Raw genomic sequence first — 16,536 nt, 5'->3', positions numbered from 1 at the left:
GCTGTGGCCCTGCCTTCCTAGTCCTACTGTGTTGTAAGCTGATGTCCCTTTGCGAAATTTGACAATTATGCAACATTGTACGCACTAGGAGGCACCACCTTGTGGCACCCAGCTTTTCCCAGGGTCCTGGTACCTAGTTATGCGGTATCATAGCAGGCTTTGTCACTATGACACAGTATAAATAAAGCTGAGTGACAGCTCACGTAACATCTTCGGTAGTCACCATAATAACAGCTGCGATGTGAACGAGCATGCGCAGATGAATAGTATTACCTGCAGCAGCCGGGAAAGCTGAAGCCGCTAATACAAGGGGTTACAATCCCCGGCACAGACCTACAAGCGGCCCCACCATGACGTCACATCAGGCCACGTGACCGTGTGCGCACCAATAGCCGAGCTAGTATCCAGCGCTGAGCCGCTCACAGTCTCCGAAGTGGGGGGCGGGGCCAGGTAGAGCCCCTCCCCTCCGCACATGGCACCTTCTGCTGCCTGCAGGAAGAAAGGAGGAAGAAAGTGGACGCTGCTGGGCACCAGGTAACGCGCCGACTGCGGAGCCCGGGCAGCCTGGTGGTCGGGGCGGGGGACGGGGCGCCGGGCAGTGCTGGTCACCTGCTGCAGGGTGGTCACATCAGCTGTGAGGTGTGCGGCAGGCCCCTCTGTGCACAAAGGGAGACGGGCAAATAATGCAGGAAGCGGGGGAATGGTGCAGGAAGCGGGGGAATGGTGCAGGAAGCGGGGAAATGGTGCAGGAAGCGGGGAAATGGTGCAGGAAGCGGGGAAATGGTACAGGAGCGTGCACATGGTACAGGAGCGTGCACATGGTACAGGAGCGTGCACATGGCTGTGCTGTGCTATATAGTGAGTGTGTGACTAATATATATATTTATATATATATATATATATATATATATATATATATATATATATATATATATCTATCTATCTCTATATCTGCACATGACTTGTATAAATACTGTAACATATACACTATATATGTGCGCTCACTATACATGCTGCAGTATACCCTACACTACATGTGACCCGCCATATACTATATACACACTACTTATACATGTAATATATACACTATATATGTGCACTCACTATACATGCTGCAGTATACCCTACACTACATGTGACCCGCCATATACTATATACACACTACTTATACATGTAATATATACACTATATATGTGCACTCACTATACATGCTGCAGTATACCCTACACTACATGTGTGACCCGCCATATACTATACACACTACTTATACATGTAATATATACACTATATATGCTGCTCCTTACATATATGCACACATAGTGTAATATATAATTCAAATTCAAAGAAGCTTTATTGACAGGACCAAATAAACATTAGTTTTGCCAAAGCACGTGTAGAGAAGGGCTGTGGGGATAATGGATGGGGACTGTAGGAACGATGGATGGGGTACAGGTTGGGGGCTAAGGAAGTCCATGGGATATCATGGCTGTCTTTCTTGCAGTCTATGACTAATATATACACACACACACACACACACACACACACACACACACACACACACACACACACACACACACACACACACACAGCCAGTGTGGGACTGGGGTGGCATAGACCCCCAGTATGGACTCCTGGGGCCCAATGTTCAGCTGCATACGAGAGACCTGACAATAGTATGCACATGTACTTTTGCTTGTGTATAATATTACACGGTCTCGCTCGTGTCCTGAATAATTAGAATATAATATTTCTGCAAATAGTGCATCATGTGTAATAACCCTGCTCATCAGGACTGCCTCAGCGGGGCCTACCGGAGGATCGACCTGTTCACCTGTGGGCCAATCTGAGCCTGTGCGTCTCTCTCTAGATCTATTTATCTATACACTGTAATAATGTTTATAGCACCAACATATTCCACAGCGCTCTACAACTCAACACTTCATATACAAGTCATAAGTAACAATATTAAAAATAACACAGTAAGTAAAGCAAAGATAATGACGACCCTGCCTGTAAGAGGTTACAATCTATATCCTTTATGCTTCCTGATTTATATAATCGATCTCTATTAGGGAGTTTATATATATATATATATATATATATATATATATATATATATATATATATATATATATATATATATATATACACTAGCTGTACTACCCGGCTTCGCCCGGGTTAATGACTGCTGTTAGCAAAATAGAATGTGTTAACAAAAATTTATTCTGCACACAAAAACCACAAAACAAATAGATAGAAATGTAATTATTAAAAGGCAAAAACTAAGCAAATAGAAGCATTTCACAACATATATTAGCTTTGTTATACTGAGAATGTCTTTGTTGCCTATATTAACCAATCAGAGCTCAGGTTAATTAACTGTAGCAAAATAGAAGCTGAGCTGTGATTGGTTGCTATTGGCAGCCTGATAAATCCCCAGCCAACAGGAAGCCCTCCCCCCTGGCAGTATATATTAGCTCACACATACACATAATAGACAGGTCATGTGACTGACAGCTGCCGTATTTCCTATATGGTACATTTGTTGCTCTTGTAGTTTGCTTATTAATCAGATTTTTATTTTTGAAGGACAATACCAGACTTGTGTGTGTTTTAGGGCGAGTTTTATGTGTCAAGTTGTGTGTGTTGAGTTGCGTGTGGCGACATGCATGTAGCGACTTTTGTGAGATGAGTTTTGTGTGGCGACATGCGTGTAGCAACATTTTGTGTGTTGAGTTGCATGTGACAGGTTAGTGTAGCAAGTTGTGTGCAGCAAGATTTGTGCATGGCGAGTTTTGCGCGTGGCGAGTTTTATGTGTGGTGCATTTTGAGTATGTGCAAGTTTTGTGTGAGGCAACTTTTGCATGTGGTGCAACTTTTGTACATGTGGCAATTTTTCTGTGTGTGCAAGTTTTGCATGAGGTGAGTTTTCCATGAGGTGAGTTTTGCACGTGTGGCGAGTTTTGCGTGAGCCTAGTTTTGCATATGGCGAGTTTTGCATGTAGCGAGTTTTGAGTGGTGACTTTTGTGTTTCGACTTTTATGTGGCGAGGTTGGTGTGTGTGTGTGGTGAAATGTGTGCTGAGGGTGGTATATGTGTTCAAGCACGTGGTAGTGTGTGGCGCATTTTGTGTTTGTGTTCATATCCCCGTGTGTGGTGAGTATCCCATGTCGGGGCCCCACCTTAGCAACTGTACGGTATATACTCTTTGTCGCCATCGCTCTCATTCTTTAAGTCCTCATTGTTCACATCTGGCAGCTGTCAATTTTCCTCCAACACTTTTCCCTTCACTTTTTCCCCATTATGTAGATAGGAGCAAAATTGTTTGGTGAATTGGAACGCGCGGGGTTAAAATTTCACCTCACAACATAGCCTATGACGCTCTCGGGGTCCAGACGTGTGACTGTGCAAAATTTTGTGGCTGTAGCTGCGACGGTACAGATGCCAATCCCGGACATACACACATACATACATACACACATTCAGCTTTATATATTAGATATACCTGTATGTAATCTCCTGTATATAGTATATACCTGTGTGTCATCTCACCTATATATAGTATATATCTGTGTGTCATCTCCTGTATATAGTATATACCTGTATGTCATCTCCTCCTATACATAGCATATACCTGTGTCATCTCCTCCTGTATATACTATATACCTGTAGGTAATCTGCTCCTGTATATAGTATATACCTGTGTCATCTCCTCCTGTATATAGTATATACCTGTATGTCATCTCCTCCTGTATGTAGTATGTACCTGTATGTCATCTCCTCCTCTATATAGTATATACCTGTGTGTCATCTCTCCTGTATATAGTATATATCTGTGTGTCATCTCCTCCTGTATATAGTATATACCTGTGTGTCATCTCCCCTGTAAATAGTATATACCTGTGTGTCATCTCCTGTATATAGTATATAGCTGTATGCCATCTCCTCCTGTATTAGCCCTCGTTCACACGTTATTTGGTCAGTATTTTTACCTCAGTATTTGTAAGCTAAAATGGCAGCCTGATAAATCCCCAGCCAACAGTAAGCCCACCCCCTGGCAGTATATATTAGCTCACACATACACATAATAGACTGGTCATGTGACTGACAGCTGCCGGATTCCTATATGGTACATTTGTTGCTCTTGTAGTTTGTCTGCTTATTAATCAGATTTTTATTTTTGAAGGATACCAGACTTGTGTGTGTTTTAGGGCGAGTTTCGTGTGTCAAGTTGTGTGTGTTGAGTTGCGTGTGGCGACATGCATGTAGGGACTTTTGTGAGATGAGTTTTGTGTGGCGACATGCGTGTAGCAACTTTTTGTGTGTCGAGTTGCATGTGACAGGTTAGTGTAGCAAGTTGTGTGCAGCAAGTTTTGCGCATGGCGAGTTTTGCGCGTGGCGAGTTTTATGTGTGGTGCCTTTTGAGTATGTGCAAGTTTTGTGTGAGGCAACTTTTGCATGTGTTGCAACTTTTGTGCATGTGGCAATTTTTCTGCGTGTGGCAATTTTTCTGCGTGTGCAAGTTTTGCGTGTGGCGAGTTTTGCACGTGTGGCGAGTTTTGCATGTGGAGAGTTTTGCGCGTGGCGAGTTTTGAGCGGCGACTTTTGTGTTTCTACTTTTATGTGGCGAGGTTGGTGTATGTGTGGTGAAATGTGCACTGAGGGTGGTATATGTGTTCGAGCACGTGGTAGTGTGTGGCGCATTTTGTGTGTGTGTTCATATCCCCGTGGTGGTGTGATTATCCCATGTTGGGGCCCCACCTTAGCAACTGTACAGTATATACTCTTTGGTGCCATCGCTGTCATTCTTTAAGTCCCCCTTGTTCACATCTGGCAGCTGTTAATTTGCCTCCAACACTTTTCCTTTCATTTTTTCCCCATTATGTAGATAGGGGCAAAATTGTTTGGTGACTTGGAAAGCGCGGGGTTAAAATTTCACCTCACAATATAGCTTTGACGCTCTCAGGGTCCAGACGTGTGACTGTGCAAAATTTTGTGCCTGTAGCTGCGACGCCTCCAACACTTTTCCTTTCACTTTTTCCCCATTATGTAGATAGGGGGAAAATTGTTTGGTGAATTGGAAAGCGCGGGGTTAAAATTTCACCTCACAACATAGCCTATGACGCTCTCGGGGTCCAGACGTGTGACTGTGCAAAATTTTGTGGCTGTAGCTGCTACGGTTCAGATGCCAATCCCGGACATACATACATACATACATACATACACACACACACACATTCAGCTTTATATATTAGATATATATATATATATATATATATATATATATATATATATACTACATATACTGTGATATATACACTACTCACTGTACACATACTGATGTGTGTGAATAAATATAGGTAACTCGCCATACATAAGTGTTTCCTCACAGCCCCCAACACATCACGTTTTCAGGATTTCCTTACTGTTGTAGGTGAAGGAACCATTGGCATTTCTGGATTCCTTAATAATAATTCTATCACCTTTTGTAATACTAAAAAAATCCTGAAAACGTGTGGGGGGGCTGTGAGGACTGGAGATTGGCAAACACTAGTGTATGCATACTGTACTATATACACTATATATGCCACTGGTTACATGTCTATGCGCACACTACTATATATATCTATCTCTTTATATGTATACGTAGGTCGGCACTAGTGATGAGTGAACGTGCTGGGATAAGGTGTTATCTGAGCATGCTCAGGTGCTGAGTGACATCAGCATGCTCCAATAATATGTTTAACTCCCTGCTTTTGCATGTCTAACAATCAGGCAGTCCTGCATGCATTGTGCACATGCGGCCGCAGGGAGTTGAACATATTATTCGAGCACGCTGAAGTCACTCAGCACCTGAGCATGCTCAGATAACACCTTATCCCAGCACGTTCACTCCCCACTAGTTGACACCTGTTCGTCCTGCCTTCCAGGGACCTTCATTTTCAGCACCTGTAGCATTGCCAGGGTCCCTCATACCCCTGAGTGACACATTAGAGGACAAGTAATGCAGAGACGGTCTGCAGATTACTGTCATGCGGAATTTTTCAGCTTTGTATTTTTTGGCATCTATCTCTGTTGTGGATTTTTACCCTTTTTTAAAGCTGGGATTTGACTTTGACCCCCAGCCAAATCTGCGTCCAATCTGCATCCATGGGGGCATGCAACCTGCGACTAGATCTGGATTCATTGAGAATGTTGGGTCACATTCAGATTCCATTGACTAAATGTAAACATTTTTTTAGTAATATGTTCCCCTTTAAGGGTATTAACACAGCCCATTCATATAGTTTAGGCTGGAGGGGGGTTAAGGCACCACAGGTGTACGGGCATGCACATTAGGTGAAGGTTGGCTGGAGCGTCTGCACATTGGGGGTCAGGGGGAGAGAAGGATCGGACATTAGGGATTTTAGCAACTGACCCCTTTGTTTTCAGGGGAGAGAACTGCTGCACACGCCTCTGTCAGTGACTTTTCTCCCGTTGGATACCCATGAAGTAACACTCAAGGGGAGGTCAGGAGACATCGTGGTCTGCCCGCATTTATCTCATGTGTATGACTCAGATAAAGGGGTTTTCCACTTTTTTTTTTTTTATTTATTTTAACAAATGCATGTACGGTAATTGGGGCTAAAAATTGTTGCGATTGAGTGTCCTTTAAATAAAAAAAATTCTTTCTATAGCCTCTGAGTTGCACTGTCTATTTCTGATTGCAGAATGAGTTAACTGAGAATCCATCAGTGAGCTCCCTATGATGGTCTCACTGGCAGCTTACCTGTCCTCATCTCAGCTGATTGATGAAACACAAAGAGCCTGTAAAAGCCAAAAACGGTGCAAAATTTTGAATGAAACCCAATTGTAAAAATGATTTTTAGCCCCGAATACATGCATTTAATAAAAAAAAATAAAATAAAAAAATATCCAGAAAGATGTACAACCCCTTTAAACATCATGGTAAGAGCTATGTGGTTTTAGTAATCGGCGATCTTGATTGTCCACAGCCGCCTCTGCTGGGTAAATATTTGCTTAGTAATGGTGTTGGGTGTCTGTGCGGCCCCCCGGGAGTTTTATTCATCTGTTGCTTCTCTTGACAGCAGGCAGCGGTGGTTGCCCCGTTCTGAACCGTTGCTGTGACGACCGATATCTACTTGTGCGTGGAATGTCTCCTGACCTGCCGCCGCTCGGTGCTGCCCGCCGCTGCCCCTGGTGATAGGTGAGCTGCCGCCTCCTCTACACTCCATGCACTGCACGTGTAGCAATATCACAGCGCCTGGCATCGGCATCAACGTCAAATGCCAAAAAAGGGTCAAAAAGCCATGCCTGGGCTGAGCATCTTCTCCAGATTCATCCATAAGTCTGGCACTGCATGGAACTATGGGCGACGGTCAGCTCGGTCCATCATATGGTCCCACAGCGAGAGTCGGGGTCGGTGACACAGCGACCCGGAAGCGTTAGATTGTTCTTATGAGCTGTTATGGGAAGCAATTTGGGTAAAAGTTAATCCTGTAAGAAAAAGGCCCCAAAAATGGCTGACTGCGCTCAGTGTTACCAAAATGAGCACAACTGCCCCATTGATCTGCAGAAATAACCACATTCACATGTATGGAAGGAAACGTCTGGAACAGATCCTCTATGTGAACATACCCTTAAAGGGGTCGTCTAAAAATTGCAAGTTATCCCCTATCCATATAGCGGAGTAAGGTCCTGCTTGTCTGGCTCCTGCTTGTCTGGCTCCTGCTTGTCTGGCTCCTGCTTGTCTGGCTCCTGCTTGTCTGGCTCCTGCTTGTCTGGCTCCTGCTTGTCTGGCTCCTGCTTGTCTGGCTCCTGCTTGTCTGGCTCCTGCTTGTCTGGCTCCTGCTTGTCTGGCTCCTGCTTGTCTGGCTCCTGCTTGTCTGGCTCCTGCTTGTCTGGCTCCTGCTTGTCTGGCTCCTGCTTGTCTGGCTCCTGCTTGTCTGGCTCCTGCTTGTCTGGCTCCTGCTTGTCTGGCTCCTGCTTGTCTGGCTCCTGCTTGTCTGGCTCCTGCTTGTCTGGCTCCTGCTTGTCTGGCTCCTGCTTGTCTGGCTCCTGCTTGTCTGGCTCCTGCTTGTCTGGCTCACACAGTAATCCTGAAAACAGGCCTCTGCAGCCACATGAATGGAGCAGATGTGCTCTGCACACGTTCATTGTCTATGAGACTGCTGGAAATAGTGGAGCACTGTACTCAAATAAATGGCCGAGTGCGCACATCCTCGCCATTCAAGATGCAGCTCTGCAGAGGCCTGTTCTCGATCATGTTTCCAGGATCACTTGGGGTCACAAAGTTTGGACCCCCAGCGTTCAGCAATTTATCTCCTATTGTGTGGATAGGGGTTAATGTGCAATAACGGGGAAACCCCTTTAAAGACCACTACTATTTTCATTGAAGTCATTGGGAGTATGGTGAGGGGTAATATTGTCCTTAAAGGGAACCTTTCACGTTGTACTTTGATCTGTGGACAGCATGGCATAGAGAAACTGAGCAGAATAATATATAGTTAGTGATAAAAGAGAGTGTATTTTATTGAAATCCCTGGTATTGGTGCCTAGGAGTCCGGTGGGCGGTCCTACTTGTGATTGACAGCTATTTCTGCAGGCACAGTCATACATGGAAGACGTGTCAATCACTGATAGGACCGCCCACTGGACTCTTATGTATATAAACACAGATTTCACTGCAAAAAATGCATGTTATATTGAAACTTTTCCCACAAAAATCTATATAAATTTGATCTCCTCCGTCTCTAAAACATCCTGCCTGCAGATCAGATACCATTTTCGATTGTACATTTGATTTTCTGATCCATGTTATTCTAACGTTTTGCCATGTTTGTTGATTTGTGGAAGAGGCGCGTCCATAAAGTTCTCCCATTCCAATCTTTACCGTGTACACTGCCCCTGTCCCTTGCCCTAAATATGTAATTGTTTTACCTGGTGTAAATGCCGCTGTTCTCCTGAATCCGGCGATGCTTTTCTTTAGTTTCTGCGCCTCTCCGATCCTGAGGTATGACCTTCTCTTACCTGTACGTAAATCTAGTCTTGTTAGCCAAGTGGGTGTGACCCTCAAGTGGGAGTTTTCTTGAGGACCTCGCCCACTTGGCTAACAAAAGACTTACTTTGGGTTCAGGAGGCCATATCTCAGAAATGGAGCAGCTCAGAAGCAAAAGAAAAACGTCACCGGATTCGGGAGAACAGCGGCACTTACACCAGGTTAAAAAAAACAACTAATTATTGTGACAAGTGAAAAGTTATCTTTTAATGTATTAAATGATGATTGGTAGACTCGGACAAGAGTGTAGATAACTTGATGTTCTAGATTAATAGAATGGTAGAAAAATGTTAATGTTGACTTAAAAATCTGTATTCACTGAAGACAGATTTTACCCATGAATTGATAATTTTGAGAAACCTCAATCCAGGAGGAGAAAGAAGCCGATTTCCCTTATAAGATATATCACAAAGTTCCTTGTTTTTACATGCATTACTGATTTATAAATACAAAAAATAATAATAATGTTGGTTGCTCCATAAGCTTTTGGAAGCATGTCAATCAGTTTCATATTAGTATTTGCAGTTTAAAAAAAAAAAAAAAAAAAAAAAAGTCAAATGTATGACTGGCTCAAATCTTTCTTTCTCTAGATTACAGTCCTGGTTTTGGATTGGGCTGCTTGGTTGTAGAATTGGATTGTTTTTTTGTAGGTGGAAAAAGGAAAAATCTAAATTTTTTTCAATAATTAACAATTTAGTAATTTAAACAAGCAAAAAAATATATATTTTTTTGTTTAAATTACCAAACTATTTAAAAAAAAATATTATTAATAATATTATTATTTATATTATTAATAATAATTTAAAACAGTAATAAAATATATATATTTTTTGTATAAATTACTATGTTAAATTATTATTATTATTATTATTTTTACAGTTTTTTTGCAGCCTTTTGACTTAACTGTAAAGTTTAGAGAAGACTGCACTAGGAAACAAATCACATCGCCTTTTCCTTATGTGGATTTTTTGATCTGATTCACTTTAAATTCTGTATATATAATATTATAAAATATATTTTGTTTAAAAAAAAAAAAGAAAAAAAAGCCCTTCCTTAAAAAAACATACTGTTAACATATCCTTACCTTTGCTGAGAAACACTGCTTGTGACAGGAGCTTCTTTAGCTACCGGTTTTGCTCCACGATGTGCGATAGATGTTTATTGGGTACTTTAATCCGCATTTGTTGGGCTCTCATCTCTTAAAAATTCCTAAAGGTTTTTATTGCCCTTTTGTACAATTCGAAAACTATGTGAAAGGACTTTTCTTTAGTCTTACAACATTGCCCTAATAAACCCCCCTGTGCTTCTCCACCAGCTTAATAGGGGTTCATCCTGCATTAGAATAACATGGCTGCTTTATCTTTAAAAAAACAGCGAAGTGAATGGGCTGACCTGCATTTCCACGCACAGTCTATAGGCAAAAGTGTGGCGCTGTTTTTGAAAAAAAAAAATACATTTTTTTTGCTTCTGCACAACCCCCTTTCATTTTGTGTTGAGGGGATTCAGAATGTAACTATTCTTGTAGATTGTGCTGGTGTCTAGATGGACTATTGGGTTACATGCAGAGGTCCTGTAGTGACACCCGCGGCAGTAGATATCCATAGTGGAGGAGCCACAACATTTTGTCCTTTGCTTTGGAAAAGGGTAAAAATTCACATGGACATTGACGGCATAAGTTGGTCTGGTGCTGATCTCAATCCCTCAGCTCTGGTTTATTTATGTTTCGCCGCCCCTTCAGGTGATTTCCTAAAATGACATGGTCCTGTAAAATGCCGCAGATTGTCCACAAATGCGCAATAGAAAATCTGCATTTTTGCGATATGGGAACATAGCTTTGGGGTGAATGTTGACGTGTGTGCTACTAGGGGGGGGAACTCCTGGGATATACCCCCAGAGGAAGGCTGCAATGTATCCCACTACATGGGGACCAGATAGCGTACATATGCCTACCGGGAGCTTTACATATGTGTGGGCACCAAAACCCCAATGAACACAGCCTCCATCTTGCCAACTTTTCGCAGAGTTGTCATGCAGAGGGAAGGCACATTGTTCAAGGGCAGAACTCGTGGCATGCTACACTTGACGGAAGCCATGCTTATTTTTTTTTTACCAGGATGGCAGAGGAGGTTTGTTTACAGGAGCTTGCGCGCCCCCCTATAGCCGCCCATAAGTCCCTGTAAAAGCCATCCCACCGCATCAAGGTGTACCCATTCAGGACCATCCTACCCTCTAGCATTAAACCTCACCATGTGTCAGCCGACCCCAATATAGGTGGAGGCAGAGCAGGACCGGGTCCGACTGTTCAGTCACCTGCTCATGGGAACCTATATACCGTAGATTAAATGCCTAACTCCAAAAAAGGGGAGCCACAGGCTGTTGTACAAAGTGCAAGAAATTACAACAAAACCAAGTAAATGAGCCGGAGCATAAGTTGCTGTAGGAGCATGTTCATATTGTGGCCATTTCACAGACAAAACCTAAAATACCAACAAAATAAGCATATAACCTGCTGTAAGTAAATGGTAATAGTGCATACAAATACATAGGGTACTTGGTAAACAGTGAGTTTTTGATCCAAAAGGCATAAAAAGCCATCCCACCAGGACCAGACATTTGTCACATTGGTTTTAGAGGGTGACTCTGTATAGACGCCAATATGGAGCTATAGTGGTAAAATAAGTTTACTGTTGCGTAGATGAAAGCCACCGGCAGTTGGGGTGGGGGGGTACATGTGTGTTTAAAAGGATTTTACAGTGGTGTGTGTTTTTTTTTTTTTTTTTTTTTTTTTTTTTTTTTCTATAAGCTCTGTTTGTAAAAAAAAAAAAATTAAATAAATACATTTATAAATAATTGTGCTTTAATCACCCTCCCCTGGTTTAGTGTTCAGTCTCTTCTGCTGCCCCAATCTCTGTTCTTTGACTGGAGCATTGACATCCTATTGACAGCACTGCAGGCAATCACTCAGCTCAGCAGCTCGTGCTGTCTGCATCAGTAAAGCTCACTGGCTGTAGCGCTGAAGTTGCCAAACGGCAACCGGGGCAGCGACAGATGCTCAATGCTGGACCCAGGGAGGATGAGTAAAGCACAGTTGTTTTTGTTTTTTTCTTTTCTTCTTCTAGCAGAACTTATAGAAATAAACTTATCTAGAAGGGGACAACACCTTTTAAAGCGTCTACTATATTACTAATGCAGAATGAACAGGGGTCTTGTATGTGTTTTTTCCTGAAAATTTCACAAGCGAGACCTTAAAGGGGCTTCTAGCATTACTGCGGAGTGGCGGTGATGGGGGTAAAAAGGTCACCTGAGATGGAAGGTACGCTTTCACATTTACCTGTATTTTCTGCATGATACAGGAAACAAATAATTCCTGCGTTCACACTACAAGTATGTGTGTCTAAGCACAGTTACCATGTGCTATTGAGTGCAAGGAGGATGTGGAGACAGATGAATAGGATGGACCAGATTCTGCTGAAAATGTAGAAAGGGGAAACGGGAGAGGTTAGTGAACTTAGGTGATAGGCCTGTCTAAAAGATGTGTTTTGAAACCATGTTTAAAACTATGGCGGCTACGTATTAGTTGTATTGTCTTGGGGAGTGCATTCCAGAAAACTGGGGCAGCATGACAGAAGACTTGGAGACCGAGATGTGAGGTTTGGATTATGGAGGATGGTAGTCTTGGATCGGTTGCAGAATGGAGAGCAAAGATAGGGTGATAGACAGATGAGGGAGGAGATTTGGAGTGGTGCAGATCTGTGGAGAGCTTTGTGGGTGAGAGATCAGTTTATATTGTTTTCTCTATGGAATGGGTAACCAGTGTAATGACAGGCACAGGGTGGAGGCATTGGTGAAGTGGCTGGACAGAAATATGACTCCTGCATTCAGGATGGATTGGTGAGGAGAAAGCCTAATAAGAGGGAGACCGATCAAAAGACAGTTGCAGTAGTCCAAGAATGAATAAGAGCGATTGTAAGAGTTTTTGCAGAATCAAAGGTGACAAAAAGGTCATATTTTGGAGATGTTTTTAGGATGCATGTGACACGAGCGAGTGAGCAACTGGATATAGGGGTGAGGACACATTCAGTATTTGGTCAGTCTTTTACCTCAGTATTTGTGAACCCAAACCAGGTGTGGGTGATAAATGCAGAAGTGGTGATGTGTTTCTGTTAATCACCCACTCCTGGTCTTGGCTTACAAATACTGAGGTAAAAGACTGACCAAATACTGTATGTGTGAGCGTGGCCTAAAGAGAAGTTTTGTGTCAGATATGACCCCAAGACGGTGAGCGTGCCGCGGTGGAGTTATGGTTGAGCCACAGTGGGTGTCAGTATACATTTTTTTTAATATTAGAGGTCAGTGGGTGACTTGCATAGCTCTGGGGGGCATTTGCACTCTTTAGGCCTATTCTCAGTATGTACATTGGTCCATGGTGTGACTTTGTGGTCACTGGCGTCACTTCCCGGCTTACCCAATCGGCCGGTCACTGCAGTAGGGTAATTCACTTCCTCCTGTGTGTCCTGTCCTAGGCACTTGTGAACACGTTCCGTGTGTGCACTGGGAAGGCCACCATTGCATGTGTGAACATAGTCATAGGCCCTCATTTACTCTGCAGGGCTGCAAAAGTGTTTTGTTTTTTTTCCTGCACTCTCCTCTTCTGTTCATTTGACTGTCTAGAACATTTGCATATATTTGCATGGAGAAATTCTGTTAATGCAGCACCATTGGGGACAGGCAGGTGCTGGGGTGAGTTATTGTACTGGTTATCTGCCGCATTAATCAGCAGCAGGATGTCCCTCTGATTTCATTTAGATGCTTTCCCAGTCCCCAGTGGTTAATAGGGTAGGGTAATAATAAGGAATTGACCGGGGAAATATAAAACAATATATATTATACACCAGCTAGCAAAAGCAAATGGCAGACCGCAACGGACAACACTATTAGGTACTTATAGGCTTATACAACATAACCCCCCCCCCCAACAGAGTATCTCAAAAAATTTTTTAATGCATTGAAGATGTTTTATTCCACTTATCTTAATAACCCCCCCCCCAAAAAAAGTGTATTCATGAATTTGATCAGTAAGCCCGGGTGCCCGCTATCCGGAAGCAGTGGCAGCACGTCCTTTCTTTCAACGTTTTTGCAGCGTTTGTACATCCATAGGAAACAATAAGTGCAAAAACACGTAAAAAGCCGTAGGTATTGGGTTTTGGTGCAAAAACCTAAAGAAGTTAAATCATGTGTTTTTTTTTTTGTTTTTTTTTGGGGGGGGCACTAAACTTTATAAACATGCATAAGAGGCAACAACAACTCTGCAATAAAAACTCCACAAAACCTTCTTTTTGTAAGTGGCTTCTTTACTGCCAAGAGAACAGGTTTTGCCTGCTGAAAAAAACCACAGCAAAAATGCAATGTGTGAACGTAGCCTTAGCATTTTTCACTATCCAGTAAATGCAAAGCAGTTATGGCTTTGTTACAATCAGCAGAAGCCAGAAGGCTGGAGTGAACATTAGTCAGTGCAAGTAGGATATCTAATCAGGCTTTTGTTCACAAATGACCTCTAGATATGTAAAACTGTAGCCAAAAAAGATGTTAGATTTAATCTACCGCAAATAATCTCTTCTAAAGAGATGGGTGGGACCTTTATTTTTTTTTCTCTTTATTATTTGCCCTCTATGGCCTATATTTTGCTAGACAGCAGCAATATATTTATACACCGCATATACTCATTCCAAAGACATACTGATAGGGAATTTAGATTGTGAGCCCCAACGGGGACAGTGGTGATAATGTGTGCAAACTGTAAAGCGCTGCGGAGTATGTTAGCGCTATATAAAAATAAAGATTATGTTTACACCGAGGTACCTTACTTTGCCACAAAAAACTGGGAAAGCTTATTGACTCTAGTATAAGACTGGTATGCATGGTTCCTCATCCCTATCTTGGTCTGCATGGTTCCTCACCCCCATCCTCGTATTCTTGGCCCCCTCATCCCTATCCTGGTATGCATGGCAGTGCAGTGAATATTAATTTCTCTTTAGCAGTGGGCACAGGCTTTAGCCGCAGCCGCCGGCTCCTGCCTCCCGTGACCCAATGCTCCGCCGCTTCCGTCCACTTAGGAAGCAACACTGTTAGACAATCAATTTCACATGCTGTTGTGCAAATGGAATAGACAACAGATGGAAATTATTGCCAATTGTCAAGACACACTCAATAAAGGAGTGGTTCTGCAGGTGGGGACCACATCTCAGTACCAATGCTTTCTGGCTGATGTTTTGGTCACTTTTGAATGTTGGTTGTGCTTTCACACTCGTGGTAGCATGAGACGGACTCTACAACCCACACAAGTGGCTCAGGTAGTGCAGCTCATCCAGGATGGCACATCAATGCGAGCTGTGGCAAGAAGGTTTGCTGTGTCTGTCAGTGTAGTGTCCAGTGGCTGGAGGCGCTACCAGGAGACAGGCCAGTAAACCAGGAGACGTGGAGGGGGCCGTAGGACGGCAACAACCCAGCAGCAGGACCGCTACCTCAGCCTTTGTGCAAGAAGGAACAGGAGGAGCACTGCCAGAGCCCTGCAAAATGACCTCCAGCAGGCCACAAATGTGCATGTGTCTGCACAAACCGTTAGAAACAGACTCCATGAGGATGGTCTGAGTGCCCGACACCCACAGATGGGGGTTGTGCTCACAACCCAACACCGTGCAGGACGCTTGGCATTTGCCACAGAACATCAGGATTGGCAAATTCACCATTAGTGCCCTGTGCTCTTCACAGATGAAAGCAGATTCACACTGAGGACATATGACACGTGACAGAGTCTGGAGACACTGTGGAGAGCGATCTGCTACCTGCAACATCCTTCAGCATGACCGGTTAGGCAGTGGATCAGTAACGGTGTGGGGTGGCATTTTTTTGATGGGCCGCATAGCCCTCCATGTGCTCGCCAGAGGTAGCCTGACTGCCATTAGGTTCCGAGATGAGATCCTCAGACCCCTTGTGAGACCACATGCTGGTGTGGTTGGCCCTGGGTTCCTCCTAGTGCAGGACAATGCCAGACCTCATGTGGCTGGAGTGTGTCAGCAGTTCCTGCAAGATGAAGGCATTGAAGCTATGGACTGGCCCGCCCGTTCCCCAGACCTGAATCCGATTGAACACATCTGGGACATCATGTCTCGCTCCATCCACCATCACATTGCACCACAGACTGTCCAGGAGTTGGTGGATGCTTTAGTCCAGGTCTGGGAGGAGATCCCTCTGGAGACCATCCACCGCCTCATCAGGAGCATGCCCAGGCATTGTAGGGAGGTCATACAGGCACGTGGAGGCCACACACAATACTGAGCATTTCCTTGTTTTGAGGCATTTCCACTGAAGTTGGATCAGCCTGTAATTTGATTTTCCACTGTGATTTTGAGCATCATTCCAACTCCAGACCTCCATGAGATATTAATTTTGACTTGCATTGATAATCTTTGTTTTATTGT

The 16,536-nt window shown here is 43.5% G+C and overlaps 2 protein-coding genes across 4 annotated transcripts in view; both read left to right on the top strand.

Moving 5' to 3' along the window:
- Positions 1-461: 461 nt before the first annotated feature.
- The window catches only part of BOD1 (biorientation of chromosomes in cell division 1), a 32,750-nt gene continuing 16,675 nt past the window's right edge, over positions 462-16,536 (top strand). The window contains exon 1 of one of the 3 annotated variants that reach the window (XM_077277795.1): positions 462-534. The gene's annotated coding sequence lies outside the window, so the exon portion shown is untranslated. Of the gene's footprint in view, positions 535-7,085; positions 7,208-16,536 lie in introns of those variants that run through there. The other 2 variants (XM_077277794.1, XM_077277793.1) reach the window with 2 other exon arrangements.
- The window catches only part of PTPDC1 (protein tyrosine phosphatase domain containing 1), a 74,221-nt gene continuing 58,198 nt past the window's right edge, over positions 514-16,536 (top strand). Inside the window, exons 1-2 of the mRNA XM_077277791.1 lie at positions 514-534; positions 7,092-7,207. The gene's annotated coding sequence lies outside the window, so the exon portion shown is untranslated. The remainder of the gene's footprint in view (positions 535-7,091; positions 7,208-16,536) is intronic.

The sequence above is a fragment of the Ranitomeya variabilis genome, chromosome 8 (assembly GCF_051348905.1).
Source record: "Ranitomeya variabilis isolate aRanVar5 chromosome 8, aRanVar5.hap1, whole genome shotgun sequence".
Classification (NCBI taxonomy): Eukaryota; Metazoa; Chordata; class Amphibia; order Anura; family Dendrobatidae; genus Ranitomeya; species Ranitomeya variabilis.
The sequence above is the reverse complement of the archived record's forward strand: the minus strand, read 5'-3'. Positions and strand labels throughout refer to the sequence as shown.